Source organism: Trichosurus vulpecula, chromosome 3, assembly GCF_011100635.1.
Source record: "Trichosurus vulpecula isolate mTriVul1 chromosome 3, mTriVul1.pri, whole genome shotgun sequence".
In the NCBI taxonomy this organism is placed as follows: Eukaryota; Metazoa; Chordata; class Mammalia; order Diprotodontia; family Phalangeridae; genus Trichosurus; species Trichosurus vulpecula.
This window is the reverse complement of record NC_050575.1, coordinates 210,603,533-210,622,996: the sequence shown is the minus strand read 5'-3', so window position 1 is coordinate 210,622,996 and position 19,464 is coordinate 210,603,533. Positions and strand designations below refer to the sequence as shown.

General features: G+C 40.6%; 1 pseudogene; it reads right to left on the bottom strand.

Annotated features, from left to right (window-relative positions):
• Positions 1-727: 727 nt before the first annotated feature.
• LOC118842375 lies at positions 728-1,628 on the bottom strand (annotated as a pseudogene).
• Positions 1,629-19,464: the final 17,836 nt, after the last annotated feature.

The following is a 19,464-nucleotide window of genomic DNA, read 5'->3' as shown; positions in this document are numbered from 1 at the left end:
ATGGAGGTCATGACATCTTGCACAAACTAATTTAAAAAGAAAGCAAATGAATTCAGACAGGCCTAAACTGTGACATAAATTCTCAAATTGCTGGATAGGGTATCTCCTACTGGGTAAGTAACTCTGGTGCTAGACCTCATAGTCTATGGTAGGGAGAAGAAATAAAATCCCTTCCTACCCTTCTACCATCTGGCATAGACACAGGAGTGTAGGGCTACCCAAAAGGGACTGCACTTCCAAGTTTATAGGCCATTAGATAAACTTTATTCTATGAACTTGAAATCTATTACAATCTCAGGCTGTCTGAACTCATTCCACAATTAGGAAGAAGAAGAAGAAGAAGAAGAAGAAGAAGAAGAAGAAGAAGAAGAAGAAGAAGAAGAAGAAGAAGAAGAAGAAGAAGAAGAAGAAGAAGAAGAAGAAGAAGAAGAAGAAGAAGAAGAAGAAGAAGAAGAAGAAGAAGAAGAAGAAGAAGAAGGAGGAGGAGGAGGAGGAGAAGGAGGAGGAGGAAGAAGGGGAGAAGGAGGAGGATGAGGAGGAGGAGGAGGAGAAGAAGAAGGTGGTGAAGAAGAAGGTGGTGAAGAAGGAGAAGAGGAAGAAGAAGAAGAGCAAGAAGAAAAGGAGCATGAATGAGCTCTGACAATGTGCTCTAAATAAATCACTAGGCACCAGTATCTAGAGTTGTACTTTCCATACTGCTCTGACTTTGAGTTGTGGCTTCATTCCCTTATGGGCCATCACTTTCATCAGGGAGCACAGATGTCTGAGCAATCTGTAAGTCCTGTTCATCCTGCATTACCAGTGCTGGGGACATGACAACCACTGCGGGTGCAAGAGAAGACATGACAACCAACTCTGAATTAAGGTCTCCAATAAATTTTCTAGGAAACTCAAGGAAGGGCTTCTCAACATTGGAGTTACTTTTGGCTGAAATGTCACAGTGCTGGAGATGCTTTTTCCTGTGGTAGGATTTCACCTTGATTTTTCTCTCCTTAGTATCCGCTTTGCTGCTATACAATGCTTTTGGATTATTTTCACATACTTACATCAGACCTCTATGCCAGTTAGGTACATTCTTGTAAATAACTCTTAATGTTATGTCAAATATTGTAATGGCACACTGGGCTTAGGCACACTGAGAGAGGGCACATCTCTAAGACCACCAAATTTTTCTCAACCAGCTGTATCCCATATTTTGAATTTAATAAACTCTTGCTAGTATAGAACACAAGAGGATGGACCTCAACCCCCAATGTGGCCATGTTGTTTACTCGTTTCAATCATGACCCCATTTGGAGTTTTCTTGGCAAAAATACTGGAGTGGTTTACCATTTCCTTCTCCAGCTCGTTTTACAGATGAGGTGAAGTGACTTGGCCAGGTCACATAGCTAGTAAGTGTCTGAAGTCAGGATTGAATTCATGAAGATGAGTCTTTCTGACTTCAGGCCTAGTACTCTATCCAATATGCCATATACTTGCATATACTATATGTAGTATATATGGTTATATACTTCTCAAATTTACTAGTCAAGTGAAGTTTTGCAAATGTGGTTTGTGGTTTTTCCGGTACTTCCATCACCAACTAAGACAAGTTTGAACTGAACTTGGGGTTCTTCTTGAGTAGTCATCATGGTGGTTTTTTTTTTTTGAGAATTTTCTACATCTCTGCCTTAGAACAGTGTTTTAAGAAGACTATTTTGGTAGCTATATGGAGGATGGATTAGTGAATGGGGAGACTAAAGGCCAAGAGTACAATTAGGGTGCTATTGTAATTGTCTGGGGAAGAGGTGATTAAGGCATGAACTCAGATGTTGGCCATTTGAGTGAAAAGAAGGGACATATGTAAGATGTGTTGTAAAAGTAGGCTCAACAAGACATAGTATTGATTAGATATATAGGGGTGAGGCAAAGGGAAGACTTGAGGGTAATATAAAGGTTGCAGACTTGCATAACTGTAAAGAATGGTAGTGTCATCAAAAGAAATTTGGAGGAAGATAGTGAGTTTTTGAAATCATATTGAGTTTGAGGTGGCAATGGAATGCAGTTAGTGATGTAGTACTGAAGCTCTGGAGAGAGATATGGCTGGATGTATAGATGTGGGAGTCACTTATAAAGAGATAATAATTGAGCTTCTGAAAACTAGACAGATGAGTCAGTCACTAGGTCAATAAACATTTATTAAACTCTTACTGTGTGCTAGGTACAGTACTAAGTTCTGGGGATACAAAAAAGAGGCAAAAGACAGTCCCTGCCCTCAAGGAGCTTACAATCTAATGAGGATCTAGTGAGCTATGGAGACAAAAGAGAAAAGGGATCAGAAAAGGCCTTGAGGGATATTGTGGCAGGGGTGAAAGATAAATTGAGGAAACAAATTGAGGAAACATCTATTTATTAAGCAATGCATGCCAACTGCTCAACAAATTAGGACCAGTCACCTTCCTCAGCTTTGGTACTAGACCCCAAATATGGGGGGATACAGGGGAGATAGATTTTTATACATTAAAAACAATTAATTAAATATGACCAATTAGTTAAAAGGAATCAATTAACCAGGATACAACATTAGGTAAGCTGATTTCTAACTGAAGGAAAGATTAGGGACTTTCTAAGGTGGGAGGGGGAGAGTAAACAGGTCCAAGTTCCTGAATTCCTTAAAAGAGTTATCTGTAAACAATCAAAGGAACATGGACACAATAACTGATTTATTAATATGGGGCCAGTTTTCAGATAAGACATGTTATGGTTGTTTGTTCATTATTCTCAAGGAGGACCATGACACCAGGAAGGTGACTTGTAAGTGAATTGGATTTAAGCCAGGGAGGGCTGTGTCAAGTCATTAGTCTCACTTTCTCCTCCAAAGCCATTAGGGTCCAGTGGCAAGATATAGGTCAGGAAAACTAGAGATGGCCCCCACTTGAAATGTACAATTGTGAGAAAACGGCTTGCATTAATCTTTGGATCTGACTGGGTTTCTGGCCAGCATAACCTAGGTCCTTAGTTAAGGGTCTCTGAACAGCAGGTAGAGGTGGCCCAGCTTCCCAGACACACAGGGTTAGTTAGGTTCAAGCAATGCAACAAAATTATCTCACAATACCTACAATTGAATAGTTTTCTCACAGGATAGAAATTGGACTAGTCTCATAATTGAACAGTGAGGAAATTTAATACCATTTTATAACATTTTTGTAATTTCATTTTTTAAAAATTTAATTTATTTAGTATATTTAGTTTTCAGCATTGATTTTCACAAGAATTTGAATTACGAATTTTCTCCCCATTTCTACCCTCCCGCCTACTCCAAGATGGTGTATATTCTGGTTGCCCCGTTTCCCACTCAGCCCTCCCTTCTGTCACCCCACTCCCCTCCCATCCCCCTTTCCCTTCTTCTCTTGTAGGGCAAGATAAATTTCTACACCCCATTGCCTGTGTATCTTATTTCCTAGTTGCACGCAAAAACTTTTTTTTTTTGTTTTTGAACGTCTGTTCTTAAAACTTTGAGTTCCAAGTTCTCTCCCCTCTTCCCTCCACACCCATGCTCCCTAAGAAGGCAAGCAATTCAACATAGGCCACATGTGTATCATTATATAAAACCCTTCCACAATACTCATGTTGTGAAAGATTAACTGTGTTTTGCTCCTTCCTAACCTATCCCCCTTTATTGAATTTTCTCCCTTGACCCTGTCCCTTTTCGAAAGGGTTTGTTTTTGATTACCTCCTCCACCTCCCTTCTATTGTCCCCCCCTTTTTATCTTCTTCTTCCTTCTTTCCTGTGGGTAAGATACCCAATTGAGTGTGTATGGTATTCCCTCCTTAGGTCAAATCTGATGAGAGCAAGATTTACTCATTCTTTCTCACCTGCCCCCTCTTCCCTTCCTACAGAACTTCTTTTTCTTGCCACTTTTATGTGAGATAATTTACCCCATTCTATCTCTCTCTTTCTCCCTCTCTCAATATATTCCTCTCTTATCCCTTAATTTGATTTTTTTTTTTAGGTATCATCTGTTCATATTCAACTCATCCTGTGCCTTCTGTCCATACACACACACACACACACACACACACATATACCTACATAGACACACATATGTATACATATACATACATATATATATATACATATGCATCTTCTTTTCAGCTACTATTACTGAGGTCTCACGAATCATACACATCATCTTTCCATGTAGGAATATAAGCAAAACAGTTCAACTTTAGTAAGTCCCTTATGATTTCTCTTTCTTGTTTACCTTTTCATGCTTCTCTTGATTCTTGTGTTTGAAAGTAAAATTTTCTATTCAGCTCTGGTCTTTTCACTGAGAAAGCTTGAAAGTCCTCTATTTTGTTGAAAATCCATATTTTGCCTTGGAGCATGATATTCAGTTTTGCTGGGCAGGTGATTCTTGGTTTTAATCCTAGCTCCATTGACCTCCAGAATATCGTATTCCAAGCCCTTCAATCCCTTAATGTGGAAGCTGCTAGATCCTGTGTTATCCTGATTATTTTTCCACAATACTCAAATTGTTTCTTTCTGGCTGCTTGCAGTATTTTCTCCTTGATCTGGGAGCTCTGGAATTTGGCAACAATATTCCTAGGAGTTTTCTTTTTGGGATCTTTTTGAGGAGGCGATTGGTGGATTCTTTCAATTTCTATTTTGGCTCTAGAATATCAGGACAGTTCTCCTTGATAATTTCTTGAAAGATGATAGCTAGGCTCTTTTTTTGATCATGGCTTTCAGGTAGTCCAATAATTTTAAAATTATCTCTCCTGGATCTATTTTCCAGGTCAGTGGTTTTTCCAAGGAGATATTTCACATTGTCTTCCACTTTTTCATTCCTTTGGTTCTGTTTTATAATATCTTGATTTCTCATAAAGTCACTAGCTTCCACTTGCTCCAATGTAACTTTTAAGGTAGTATTTTCTTCAGTGGTCTTTTGAACCTCCTTTTCCATTTGGCTAATTCTGCCTTTCAAGGCATTCTTCTCCTCATAGGCTTTTTGGAGCTCTTTTGCCATTTGAGTTAGTCTATTTTTTAAGGTGTTGTTTTCTTCAATATTTTTTTTTTCAGTATTTTTTTGGGTCTCCTTTAGCAATTCATTGATTTGTTTTTCATGGTTTTCTCGAATCATTCTCATTTCTCTTCCCAATTTTTCCTCTACTTCTCTAACTTGCTTTTCCAAATCCTTTTTGAGCTCTTCCATGGCCTGAGACCAGTTCATGTTTTTCTTGGAGGCTTTTGATGTAGGCTTTTTGACTTTGTTGACTTCTTCTGGCTGTATGTTTTGGTCTTCTTTGTCACCAAAGAAAGATTCCAAAGTCTGAGACTGAATCTGAGTCCATTTTCGCTGCCTGGCCATGTTCCCAGCCAAGTTACCTGACCCTTGAGTTTTTCAGCAGGGTATGACTGCTTGTAAAGAGTACTTTGTTCTAAGCTTGAGGGGATGCTCTATTGATTTCAGAGCTATTTCTATACAGCTAGCTCTGCCACACCAGCACTCCTCCTTCTCCAAGGACCCCCAACCCGGACCTTACGCAAATCTTAAGCAGGCTCTGCACTCCTGCTCTGATCCGCCACTTAATTCCTGTCGCCAGGTGGGCCTGGGGCTGGAAGAAACTGCAGCTGTAGTTCTGTAGCTGCACCACCCCTGCTGCCCCGGGGCGGTGGCCTAACTGCGAACTCTTTTCACTCTGTCCCAGCAGCTTTTTCCACTAACCTTCTCTGTTGTCTTTGGTGTTTGTGGGTTGAGAAGTCTGGTAACTGCCACAGTTCACTGATTCAGGGCACTAGGGCCTGTTTCACCCAGCTCCTGGTCTGGCTGGTCCTGCCGCTGCCCACGCTGGGCTCCGCTCCCCTCTGCTCTGTGTGCAATAGACCTCATCCAGTGACCATCCAGGCTGTCCTGGGCTGGATCCCTGCTTCCCTCTGCTATTTTGTGGGTTCTGCAGTTCTAGAATTTGTTCAGAGCCATTTTTTATAGGTTTTTGGGGGGACCCGGCAGGGAGCTCATGCAAGTCCCTGCTTTCCAGCTGCCATCTTGGCTCCACCCCGAAAAGAAGCCATTTTTGTAATTTCAGTAAGACCCAGAGCCTGAATTAATGATCAGCTGAAAGAAGAGCCTGGACCTGGGCTTCTTTGTTCTTTGAAGTTTGCTCAGAGAATACCTTTTTCCTCTGTCAACAAGGCCAGATCGGGTTGACCTAAGAACATTCTTTCCCCTGTTAACCATTAAAGGATGAGACCCTCATCCTGAGGAACTACCTTGATTAATATTTTATGGGCATATACTATGTTATGGAATGTTAATGGTAAATTAAACACAGAAACGCTGGGTTGTAGTTTTAACTGACACTTGTCAACACTCTTATCTTATTGTATTTACAACCTATTCCGTTAAGGAAAATCCTTGTCTTGTATCATGGTTAAACATACATGGGGATCATAAAATTGAGTAACACAAAAACATGCTGAATTGTGACTGTTCTAAAAATATAAAAACCTGTTCATTCTTCTGTATAAGTCATTCAGGCTTTTTGATCATGTCTGTCTGCTATGCTTAAGGGGAGAAATGAATAAGTAATATAAATTTTTATATCACTTAGGTCTGTCTGCCTCCTTTAACCAAACTTTCAGGTCTACAATAGAAAGGGAACTGTGCTTGCTCCAGAATTGAGTCACAAGAGGGAGTCAGTGTCTTTCACTCTATTCTCACCATCACTTGCTGCTCCAATTCCCCCAATACCCTGAACTCCTAGGGGTGGTGGAAGACAGGTAATGATTCATTCAGGCAGGCTGAGGTGTGGCCAGACTGGTAAGAAGAGAACCAGGACCAAGCTAAGTCGTGAAAACTCAAGAGGAGAGAATATTCAAAAGGAAGGAGTGGTCAGCTGGGTTATTATAGCCAAGGTCAGGAACCTCCTGGAGATCGAAAAAGGCCATTGTATTTAGCAATTAAGAGATAATTGGTAAGAGATGAGAAAATAAACTGCTCCCTTCCCTTCTTTGGGAGAGAGGGGGGGGGAGGGGGGGGAGGACTATCGATGTGGAACATTTCATTTACTGTCACTTTCAATTGATGTGTTGGTTAATTTTGCCAAACTTTTTATTCTTTGTTGCAAGGGATTTTTTTTTTTTAGGTAGAGAAGGTTAAGGAATATAGTTGCAAATGAAGGTAAAATAAAAGTAAAATCTAGCAAAAAGTTTGAAAAGATAGTGACAACCTTGAAGAGAACTGTTTCCTATATGTGGTGGGTTTGGAAGCCAAGATTGCAAAGGGTTGAGAAGTGAGGTGGAGAAGAGGAAATGGAGGCAGCAAATGTAGGTGGCTTTTTTGGGGAGTGGGAAAGGGGTGAACTTAGCTATGGAATTGAGGCAATATATAGGATGGTGACTTGAAAAGATAATGAGATATTGGCAATTAGGTGGAAATAGTAGAGTACTGGACAGGAAGATCTGAGTTTGAATCCTGTCTCAGAAATTTATTAGCTCGAAACCCTGGACAAATCACTTACTTCTCCCCACCAAAGTTTCTTCATCCGTCAAAGGGGGATAACAATAGCACCTATCTCCCAGTGTTGTGAGGATTAAATGAAGTAATATTTGTAAAGTGCTTTGCAAACCTTTCAGCATTTATGTAAATGCTAGTGGTGGTGGTGAGGATGATGATATTTGTAGGTAGTAGAAGAGTCCTGCCAAGGGGAAAATGCAAAGGAAATAGAAAACAGCCTTTCTCTCAAGGACATTATAATCGAAGGGGAGAGTTAGAACATGACTGAGTATAAAAGACACAGAAATGTACGTATGCTAAGGAAAGGAAACAAAACAAAGCAAAGGGATGTAAGACAATTTTCCTTTATCAAATCGTAATCTTTTATTATTCTATCTTTCCCTCTGCCTTACAATCACACACCTGTTCTTCATCCTCAACGGGACTTCCAATCCTTCCACCCCTCAGTTCTTTCCCAGGCCATCACCCATAAAAGAGCTATACTCTTTCCCTATCTCAACCCGATGCCCTTCATCTCTCAAGTCCCTTGCCCCCTAATCCTATGGCCAATATTGTCCTGCTAAGTCTCAGCCTTGGATTACCGTCACTATCTATTATCTTCGCTCCTACTCACCTGCTGATGATGAAGCTGGAGAATCTTGAAATCATGCCGAGTCCACTACACATTTATATCATATAACCTCAGCTGGTCTCTCATTGGGGCAAAGTGACCTTTTTACATCTCTCTATTTGATTTACTTGGGGGAGGGGGCAGCTAGGTGGTGCAGAGGATAGAGAGCCTGGAGTCAGGGGGCCTTGAGTGCAAATCTGGACTCAGACACTTACTAGCTGTGCAACCCTGGGAAAGTTACTTAACCCTGTTTGCCTCAGTTTCCTCATCTGTAAAATGAGCTGGAGAAGGAAATGGTAAACCACTCCAGTATCTTTCCCAAGAAAACCCCAAATGGGATGGTGAAGAGTCAGACAGCACTGAAACAACTGAACAATAACAACAAATTTAAATTCTTCTAACAACAACAGTAGGATGAGGGACAGAACCAGTGATTTCACCGACATTTCATTGTAAACAGCTGGGCAGCACAGTGGATAGAGCACGGGGCTTGGAATACAGAGAAATTGAAATTAGAATCATGCGCCAGATATTTGCCAGCCATGTGACCCTGGGAAAGTCACTTAACCCTGTTTGCCTCAGTTTCCTCATCCATAAAGTGAGCTGGAGAAGGGAATGGCAAACCGCTCCAGCGTCTTTGCCAAGAAATGACTGAACAACAACAAAAGAGAAAGGGTCAGGAGAAAGGGAAAGGATGAAGACTAGAGAGAAAGGGGCATAATTAAAAGGGCCAACTCCTAGGGGAGACAGGAGGGGATGGGATCAAAGGTAGCTATAAGAGTTGTCCTTGGTGTGGAGAAGAGCCACATCTTCAGCAGAGACTAGAATGAAGGAAGAGATAAAGCAGTATGCTGGAGATAATGGAGCATTAGGAGTAGGAGAGGGGGAAGAAGAAATTCATAATTATAAATGGCCTTCTCAGGGAATGCCTGGTTCCCCTGTATCCATTCCACATGGGTGGGGGTGCCCTCCTCTGATTGGCTGCCTGTGTCTTTCCTTTTCGTCTGGGCTATCCACTTCACCCAGCATGGATGCCATGAACTGAATGGGTGGGAGCAGGAGGACTTGCCTTCTTCCTGCTCCTTCTTTTACCCCAGCTCTGAGAAATGGGTGTGGTGGGGTTTGTTTCTGTTCTGTGTTGTTTGTCCTCAGTTTCAGGTGTAGAAAGTGATCCCCAGGGGGCCAGGAGTTGGAGCCATGGAGACCTTTGAGCCAGGATTGCAGGCAGGGTGGAGCAGGCAGGCTGGCATGGGAGCCCTATTAAGGCTTGAGCCTGAGGTGGGGTTTTGGACTTGAAATTGGGACTATATGGGAATTGAGCTAAACTATGAATCTAATCCCCTTCCCCTCTCCAGAGACTGAGGTGGTTGAGGAGGGGAGCAGGATTATACTTCCAGCATGTTGGGGGAATGTTTGTTGTTATACCTTTGGAAGTTAATATTATTTTGTAAAAGCTAATCTGTTAGTACCTAATAGAACTGGAGTGCAGACCCACCCCCTACAAAGGGTGGGGGAACACCATAGGTGAGGGCTGATGTCATTTGAAGAGAGCAAACCCCCATAAGGATCCTGGAAGACCTGGGGAGGAGGAGCGGTGAAATCTAACCTTTCTGGCCTTCAGTCAGTGAGGGCCAGCATGGTCTGTTACAATTAGAAATGACATCTCTTTGCTCAGTGTGGGTCTGGAAATGCTAATGTGTTAAATGAAGTGTAAAGGTGTGTTTATGACCTCTTATACCTTTAGGAAGTGGTGCCCGGGAGACCTGAAAAGGCCATCTAGGCAGTAAAGGAAGGAAGCAGCTTTGTGGACTGTGTCCCCTGCCCCTCTCTCAGAGCCCAGGAGGACAATGGACAACAGTCCACCCTGGAGTTGGAGGGAGATTCAGGTCAGGAAGTGGCTTCCAGGAGTGTGACCCTTCCAATCACAGAGAAGGGAAGGAACTGTAGATTCAAAGGAGAACTGGACCTGGAAGGCAGTTAATAAATGCTTGTTGCCTGATGAATTTATTGCCTGGAAAAGTGTGCCTCTTGGTTTCTACCTTAAGGCCATCTACCATGGTAGAATACAGGCTATGGTGTAATAGTGCCACCTAGTGACAACATACTTTGACTTAAAAGCATGCCTATCCATTGCTACTTTGCCACCAGACCGGACCGCCTGCTATTTCCCAGCGCCACAGTGGCTGTTGCTGGAAACCTGGTCCGACCCCAACTTCTTTTTCCACAGTTGCTGGACATGAAAAGACTCATCCTCTCATCCGACCCCACCTAGGCCCCCTAATCCTTTATTTTTCTGCTGTAGAAATGTTATTCCTCCCCAGGTCTCCCTATGAGTTTGGGGAGTTCAGAGTTTATTTAGAAGTTGAATCTGTAAAACCAAAGACATGAACTGAGAGCCAATGCCAGGCTCTCCAGGGAGATTCAACCGCCTTCCAAAACAAACTATTTCCAGCGTCTATTATAGACAGGAAGTTTTTATTGCCACAGCTTATACCTATCTCTTTTGCTCCTGCTTTCTGAGGAAGGGAGCTGTTCACCAGTGTCCTTCTAGAGACTGTGATCAAATTCCCTCCCCAGGCTCCCTAGGTTAAATAACGCAGATGTCTTTTCTTTTTCTTTCACCATCCCCTTTTCCCTTTTTTTCACCACTAGGCCCCTAAAGCACAAACTACTTAAATCCTGGGAGAAGAAACTTCTATGATAAGAAGATAGATTTACTAGTCCTGGAAGGCCTTTTGACTTGCATAAAATGCCAGGCTGCCTTCTTTTTAGTTTTTGAGAGATTAGAGATTAGGACTACCTCTTTACATCATATTTGAAAGGTACCATATGACACTTCCAATTACATCATTATTTGGTACCTACCTCCTGCTCCAATCCCCTGTATTAAATCTAGCTTTGGTTTAGGTTGGATCCAGATGAGAATAAAGGTGGGTAGGAGGGGAGGAAACAACTCAATAGAAAAAAAAAATGCCCTAAATTACAAATGGCAGAAACCTAGGCTAGCTCTTTAGTCATTTTCATTGTTTCATGTCTCAAACTCTTCACGGTAGTTTCTCAAACTTTCTGGTCTCAGGACCTTTTTACACTATTAGAAATTATTAAGGACCTCGCCAAAGAGTTTTCATGTGGGTTCAGGGGTATAGTGGAAAAATGGTTAACAACCAGCTCCCCGAAAAAAATGTATGAACGGCACAATTTTAAAGTTTAATCTGCATTATTACCATTTTATCTATCACTTTCTTAAGTCTAGACAATTAAAACAATTAACTCAAGCCTTGGGCTTCTGAGGTATATATGCTCACACTACATATTTAACAATTGCTCTTTAAGCTAACTTCCAGACATTCCTGACAGTGATATTTCTTGTGTAAGAAAGAGAAATGTCCTAGTATTACTATTAACAAAATAATTTTGACCTCACAAAACCCCTGAAAAATCCTGAGGACTGCTGGAGGTCCCTGCATCACACTTTGAGAACACCTGCTCTTTAAGGGGCTATGTCCCAAAGTGATTTAGAGCTGACTAATGCTGAGTAGCTAAGGATAGTGGGAAAGCTGCTCCATAGTTTCTACATGCTATGCTCCTATATAAAATGTATTTTCAATTTAATATTTTATTTTCCCCCTACATGTAAAAACAATTTTTAACATTTTTAAAAATTTTGAGTTCCAAACTTTCCCCCTCCCTCTCCTCTCCCCTCATTGAGAAGGCAAGCAATTTGATACAGGTTATACATGTGCAGTTATGCAAAACATGTTTCCATATTAGTTATGGAAATGTTATGAAAGAAGACACAGATCACAAAAAAAAGCCCCAAGAAAAATAAAGAAAGCTTAAAAAAAGTATGCTTCAGTCTGCATTCAGACTCCACAAGTTCTTTCTCTGGAGATGGAGAACATTTTTTATCATTAATCTTTTGGAATTGTCTTGGATCATTGTATTGCTAAGAATAGCTAAGTCATTCACAGTTGATCAGCATACAATATTGCTGTTACTGTGTACACTGTTTTCCTGATTCTGCTCACTTTACTTTGCATCAGTTCATGTAATTCTTTCCAGGTTTTTCTGAATGCATCCTGCTCATCATTTCTTATAATAGCACAATAGTATTCCATCACAATCATATACTATAACTTGGTCAGCCATTCCCCAAGTAACTACAAAATGCATAAAATATCTAGGGATCAAGTTATCAAAGACAAGAAAAAAGACTTGTACAGATTCAATTCCAAAGTACTCCTTAAAAAAATAAAGAACAACCTGAATGGCTGAATATTCAGTACTCACGGCTGGGTCATGCCAATATAATAAAAATTGCAATACCACCAAAGTTAATTTATAGTTTTAATATTATGCCAAATACTAAATCAAATTATCAAAGGGATTTTATAGAAAAATAATAAATTTCACTTGGGGAAACAAAAGATATAGAATATTGAATGAAATAATGTAAAGAGGTGGGGATGAAGGGAAAATAGCATTTCTAGACTTCAAACTATATTGGAAACAACAATCATTAAAACTATTTGGTACTTGTTTAAAAAGAGATAAGGTGATCAATGTAACAGATTAGCCAGGGGACAAACAATGAAATTCAGTAACAGAAAACATAATGATTTAGGAAAGAACTCTTTATTTGATAAAAACTGCAGGGAAAACTATAGAGCACTGTCACAGAAATTTGGTTTAGATCGGCACTTCTTAAACGGTGGGTTGCGACCCCATACGGGGGTCATGAAAAATTTGGCAACGGTAAAAATTTTCTGAACCGCAACGATCAAAAATTAATTAAAAATCAAACACGTAATGAATCTGAGGTGTTTCTGGCAGTGGTTGCCCATGGTGCATCGGGCAACTTCACTGCAGCCTTGGTTCTGAATGCAAAGCATGTGTACTTTGCACTGTGCATGCCCTCAGGCTGTGCAACGCCAACAACACTGTCAAAGCTTGAAAAGGGGTCATGAGTGGAAAAAATTTAAGAAGCCCTGGTTTAGATTAACACCTTACTTGCACTGTATTGCACAATAAATTCTAAGTGGATATGTGACCTTAATAGTAAAACTCTTGCCATAAGAAAAATTAAAAGAGAAGCAGATATATATACATTCCTTACAGCCATGCTGATGATTGTCAGATTTACTGAGCCCTAACCTCAGTTCTAACCTCTTCTCACCTCTCCAACTGCATGCTGTCCAGTAACCATCTTAAACCGAACCTGCCCAACATGTCCATTATCCTTCCTCTCTAACCCTCTTTCCACTTTCTGAACTGCCGTATTACCGTTGAGGGCACCCCCTACCTCTTAGTCACCCAGGCTCACAACCTAGGTGTCATCGACTCCTCACTCTCATCTCCCAATACCCAGTATGCCCTGTCAATTTTATCTTCATAACACCTCTCCTACACACCCCCTTCTCTCCTCTGACACTGTTTGCCACCTGTTTCAGGTCCTCATCACCTCACCCTTGGACTATTACAACAGCTTACTGGGTAGTCTCCCCACTCCAGACCATCCTCCATTCATTCAACCGGCACACTGATTTTCCTAAAGTGCAGATCTGACTACGCTGCCTTACCTATTTAGTAAACCCCAATGGCTTCCCATCACCATTAGGATGTTTGTCATTCGGTGTCTTTCATAACCTGGGCCCTCCTACCTTTCCATTCTTCTTATACCTTATTCCCCCACAGGTACTCTGCGGTCCAATAACTCTGCTTCCTTGCTGTTCCTTGCACGAACCACTTCATCTCCGGGCTCCAGGTATTTTCACTGGCTGTTTCCCATGCTTGGAATACTCTCCCTCCTCATCTCCTCTTTCTGGCTTCCCTGACTTCCTTCAAGTTTCAGCTAAAATTCACCTTCTACAAGAAGCCTTTCTTGATCCCCTTCAGTGCCAGTGCCTTCCCTTTACTGATTATCTCCCATTTATTCTTGCTTGTACATAGTTTTTAATGCTGTCTTCCTCCTTAGACCGTGAGCTCCTTGAGACAGGGATTGATTTTGCCTTTCTTTGTATCCCCACTTAGCACATTACTTGATACGTAGTAGGAGCTTAATAAATGCTTATTGACTAACTATAGAGATGTATAAACAATTATAAAAGATAAAATGGGTAACTTTGGTTATATGAAAATGAAAAGCTTCTGTGAAAATATTAATAGACCTAGGATAAGAAAGGAAGTGGTTGAATAGGAAAAAAAATCTGTTATTAAATTTCTCAGAAAAGGGTTATCCAAGATATATAAACAACATATATGTACATATACACATATATATACATATGTGAACAAATTAAGATTTTTTTCACCATATACATATTAACACACATACACATAGAGAGAGAGAGAGAGAATGAAAAGCCCCTAATTCTTGCAACTGATGCCTGTATGATATGATTTCAAGGTCTCTCACCATCCTGATAACCTTTCAGCTTTTTAACGTGCTTCCTTAAATGTGGCACCAAAAATGAACACAAAACACTAAGAGTGGCTAGGGTCCTCCCAGATCCTAGACGCTGTGCCTTAACGTAGCGTTAGCTTTTTTGCCTTGTCATATCACACTATTAATATTCAGCTTGAAGTCCACTAAAACTCCCGAATCTTTTTCAGACAAACTGCTCTCTAGACATACCTTTCCAACCTTGACTCTTGCCAACAGACTCAGGTGACGATGGAGGAGAGAGTGAGGTTGATGACTTTGCACAGTCCTGCTGCACTGAAATCCAGTTCATTTGCAAGTCAAGACATCACCCTCCTGATGTCATTAGACAAACAACAGCCTTCTAGAACCTAGGTAATGGGGAAGGAGGGCTAGGTGCTACAATTACATTCTATTACCTCCTTAAAACATACAATCTGTTTTGAGAAGGGGGTAATTTTTGTTTAATGGAGGAATTGGAATGTATCTTTACAACCCCCATCCTTTTCTAGTAAAGAGTATAGTACTTGGAAGCTAATGGAGACTAGGTTAGGAAGGGTGGAATTGAAAACTATTCAATTTATTGAGAAAGCCTAGGAGTGAGGCAAGAGAACTCAGACTCACAGAGTCTCAGAGCTGGATGAGGTCTCAGATATGATCTACTGTAACCTCTACCTGAACAGTAATTCCCTTTATAATACTAGAACCCAGTGGTCCTCCAGCCTCTGCTTGAAAACTTCCAGTGATGGAAACTCACTATATATTGAGACAACCTATTACACTTTTGGAATTGTTAGGCAATTTTTCTTTATATAACCCTTGTTTCAGAGGCTCATTCGTGACACAAGGGCACAGGTACATTCTGGACACCTCTTACTTCCCTGGGCCTGTCACCCTAATCAAACGACTTGGGAATTTTAGTATCTGGCACTATCCAAAGGTAATCACTTACCTCTTACAAACACACAGGCTCAAAAGGTTCAAAACAGAACAGTTTTATTTAAAAATTAATGGAAAAAGATGAGATTTGCAACTGAGCCCCTAGAAAAGAATTCTTCTCCGGTGACCACTCCATCCCCCAGGGACCTGCAGAGCCTCTGTGACACCCATTAGTAACCTGCATAGGGCTCCCCTCAGTGCTACCTTTCATGGCTGTTTCATCACCATGCTTATCTTCTGCAGCAATCCTGCAGACATCCAGGTGTCACCTGTCACTACTGCCCGTCAGTGCCTCTGTCTGTTATATCTTCCACTGCTCCATGACAGCTCTCCTCCCCTCCCAGTAGGTGTTTCTACTTCTTGCCACTCAGATTTCATTCTGCTTCCCAGGAGATCTTGGACAGAATTCTGTTAGGAAGCTAAAGAAGGAAAAAGAATCCAGGAGAAAGGGATGTTTAGTGGTGTTAAAAGCTGCAAAGAGGTCAAGTAGGATAAAGATGGAGAAAAGGAATTGATTTAGCAGGTGAAATCATTGCTAATGTGGTTGGAAGCAGTTTCAGTTAAGTGGTGGGGGCCAGAAACCAGAATGCACAGGGTTAAAGAGCAGGCAGTGAGACAGTGGAGGATGAATGACTTGTTCCTAGTTTAGCTTGCTGTGTCCCCAGATCAGCATTCCATTGTCTACCCTAGATTCCCATTATCCTCCAAGCCTAGAATGCAATTCCTTCTCAGCTGCCCTAAGCCCAGGAATGTCCTGGACCTTTTCTTTCTCTCTCTATGCTCCGCATCATAACCATCTAGTTCAATCTTATAGGTTCAAGTATCACCTCTACTCAGATGATGACCAAATCTGTATACTGACTCTTCCCCTTTAACTCTAGTTTCACATTATCAACTGCCTGCTAGATACCTCCACCCAAATATCCTAAAGGGATGTTAAATTCAATATATCCCACTTGGCACTTCAACTCCTGCCCTGGGTGAGAGTTCTCCATAGTCAGCTCAGACCAGATATACCAGGCTGCTCTCTGGCCTTGGTGCCAAGCTGTTTCCTGTCTGCTTTAATCAAATCAACACTGACATTCCTGGAAAGAACCAGGTAATTAATTGTCCTGTGGCTCGACTCACCACCCCCTTGACTTTCCAGATAAAAACATTCCTCCCTCACCACCATTCACCCCTATGCATTGTTTTCCCCCCATCGGAATATAGGCTCCCTAAAGGAACATCTTAGCACAATGCCTGGCACATAGTAAGACTTCAATACAAGTAGTTTCATGCATTCATTTATATCCCAAAATAGAACTCTTTATTTTTGGCATTAAAATTGTCAAAGGATTCGCTGATAGGTACTGCTGCCAATCATATTAATCAACATGCAGACACATTTAATAACCAGTTTATATTGTAATGCTGAGTATAGATCCATGACATACAAAAAAATGGCCCCAAGTAGCTGTTTCAGCAAATTTATATAGGTTTTAATGACAAGGCAGGTGGGATACAGGGTATCCCCGTAGAGGATGAAAGATAGAAGACAGAAGGGGAAGATCTGTCAGGTAAAATAATAAACTAGTCAGCATACTCTAGGGATAAAGCTGGAATTTGCAGACTAACCATTAATAGTAGCTATACCTAGCTACTTGAAATGCTCCTCTTCAATAGAGGTAAATAAATTCTTTTTTTCATTTATCACTAACCAATTAATCACTGGAGCTAAATCTGATGTTAGCTAAGTCCTGCAAGTTCCAGCTAGTCATGTGACTACCTGTCTTAATAATACAGAAAAATTACCTTGTCACATCTTCCTTCTTAAACTTGCTCCTTCAAATTTTCCTGTTTCTGTTTAGGGGACCACCATCTTTCCATTTATTTAGGTTCAGAACCTTGCAGTTAGCCTTGACTCTTCCCATTCCTACCTTACCTAAACATTAAAATATCCTTGAAATTTTATTTTTAAAAAAAATTTTCAATTAAGTATTTTTTTTTCTTCCTCTTCCCCTCCCCCTGGAAAAATATAAAACTAATTTGATAACAAATAGGCATCATCAAGGCTTTAAACATATTCCTACATTAGCCAAGTCTAAAAATTTATGCCTCCTTCTGCATCTTGATATTGATATCGGGAGATGGGTAGCATGCTCCTTAATTGGTCAGAATTCTAGTCTTTCAAAGTTATTCATCTTTACAGTGTTATTTAGGTATAAACTGTTTTCCTGGTTCTGCTCAGTATTAGCTCTCAAGTCTTTTGTTTTCCTGAAACTTTACCTTTTATAATATCTTAGGTTCAATAATATTCCATTGTATTCAAATACCATGATTTTTCTATCCATTCCCTCCTAGTTTCTAGTCCTTTGTCACTACAAAGAGTTGCTATAAATAAATGTGTACATATGGTTGTTTTAGGAATGTACTTCGTTAGGGTTTTCGGGGAGGGGGGCGCCAAAGCAAAATGCAGCAATATTTAAGTGCCCGTATTTTTCTTTGTTCTAATATGTATTACATGTTCTGGATACCAGACTGAAATGAGTAAGATTATGAGTACTGATGCCTTTTGTTTTTAATTCAGTCACTTTTGGATGTATCCCATACCCTTCCCGCCTCTTGGAATTGAACTCTCCCTTTTAAAGTAAAAACAGCTAGTAAATGACTGTACCTAACAATATATGTAACCCTTTGCTCTACTGGTTCCTCACCTCTTAGCTGAGGAAGGAGGTATGTATTTCATTCTGTTTTGCAGCATCAACATAGGTTTTTGCAAATACTCAGCATTCACCTTCCTTTTAATGTTTTCATTTAAATTATTACAGTCATTGTACCTGGCAGATAGTAGGTCCTTAACAAACGCTTGTGGAGTGACAGTTTAGCAATTTTATTTGCTGCCTAAGACTTGATGTTCTTTTTCTCACTCTCTTCTCAAGATCAAAGAATCTTCAATTCAGGACTCTCTGCGTATAGGGGAAGACTTCCTAGTGAGACTCTTGTCATAGACATGCGCTTCTCTACATTTACTCCAACAACCTGTTGAATTTAGGATTTTTATTCCACTTTGGCAGATTATATTTAAAAACTCTTCTTAGCTTTTTTTTAAAGTTAAGATTGTAAACATAATGGGGTAGCTAGGTGGTGCAGTGGGTAGAGCACCAGCTCTGGAGTCAGGAAGACCTGAGTTCAAATCCGGCCTCAGACATTTGACACACTTGCTAGCTGTGTGATCTTGGGCAAGTCACTTAACCCCAAGTGCCCTGCCTTCTCCCCTTCAAAAAAAAAAAGCACCAATAAAAAAATGAAAAAAAAAAGATTGTAAACATAAGCATACAGAATTAAAATACATATTGGTGAAATTTTAACTCAAAGATGAATATGCCAAACATTATTCATTAAGATGAAGATCAGCTTAATCATCTAACAATTTGCATTTGAATTTAGGGTTTTTTGAGGGGGGAATCATAACTTTGATTTCATTGGTGTCAAAAAGTTTTGATTAGAGATTTCCTCTGCTACCCTAGATAGGCACTAGTTCTGAAACTTACGTCTTATAAGATTTGCTTAGAGTACTGAGAGGTTAAGCGACTAATTCAGACTCACTCTGCTATTATGTGTCAGGGGCAGGATTTGAACCCAGATCATCCTGATTTCAAATGACAACCACCCCAACATCTCTTAGAGTTTTAAGGCTTAGATCTCCCTGCTTTTCAAGAAATAGCAGAGGATCAACTGGTAGTGAAAGGACCCCCAGGAAGACAGATTTCAAAATAGACAAGTCCTACAATGTTATTATTCAAGGGGTAAGATGGCCAAAACTATGGTCAACCAGGCAAGTACTGCCCCTTGCAACAGAGGAAAGGGGAATGAGAAAAATTCTGTACTACCTTAAAGGCCACTTCTCTAATTCTTCCCATTGTTCCCACCAGGGGCAAATTTGAGAGGCCGAGTATTAAGGCGCCTAGAGTGCCAGCCTCAAAACCTGGGTTCAAGTTTTACTTCTAAAACAT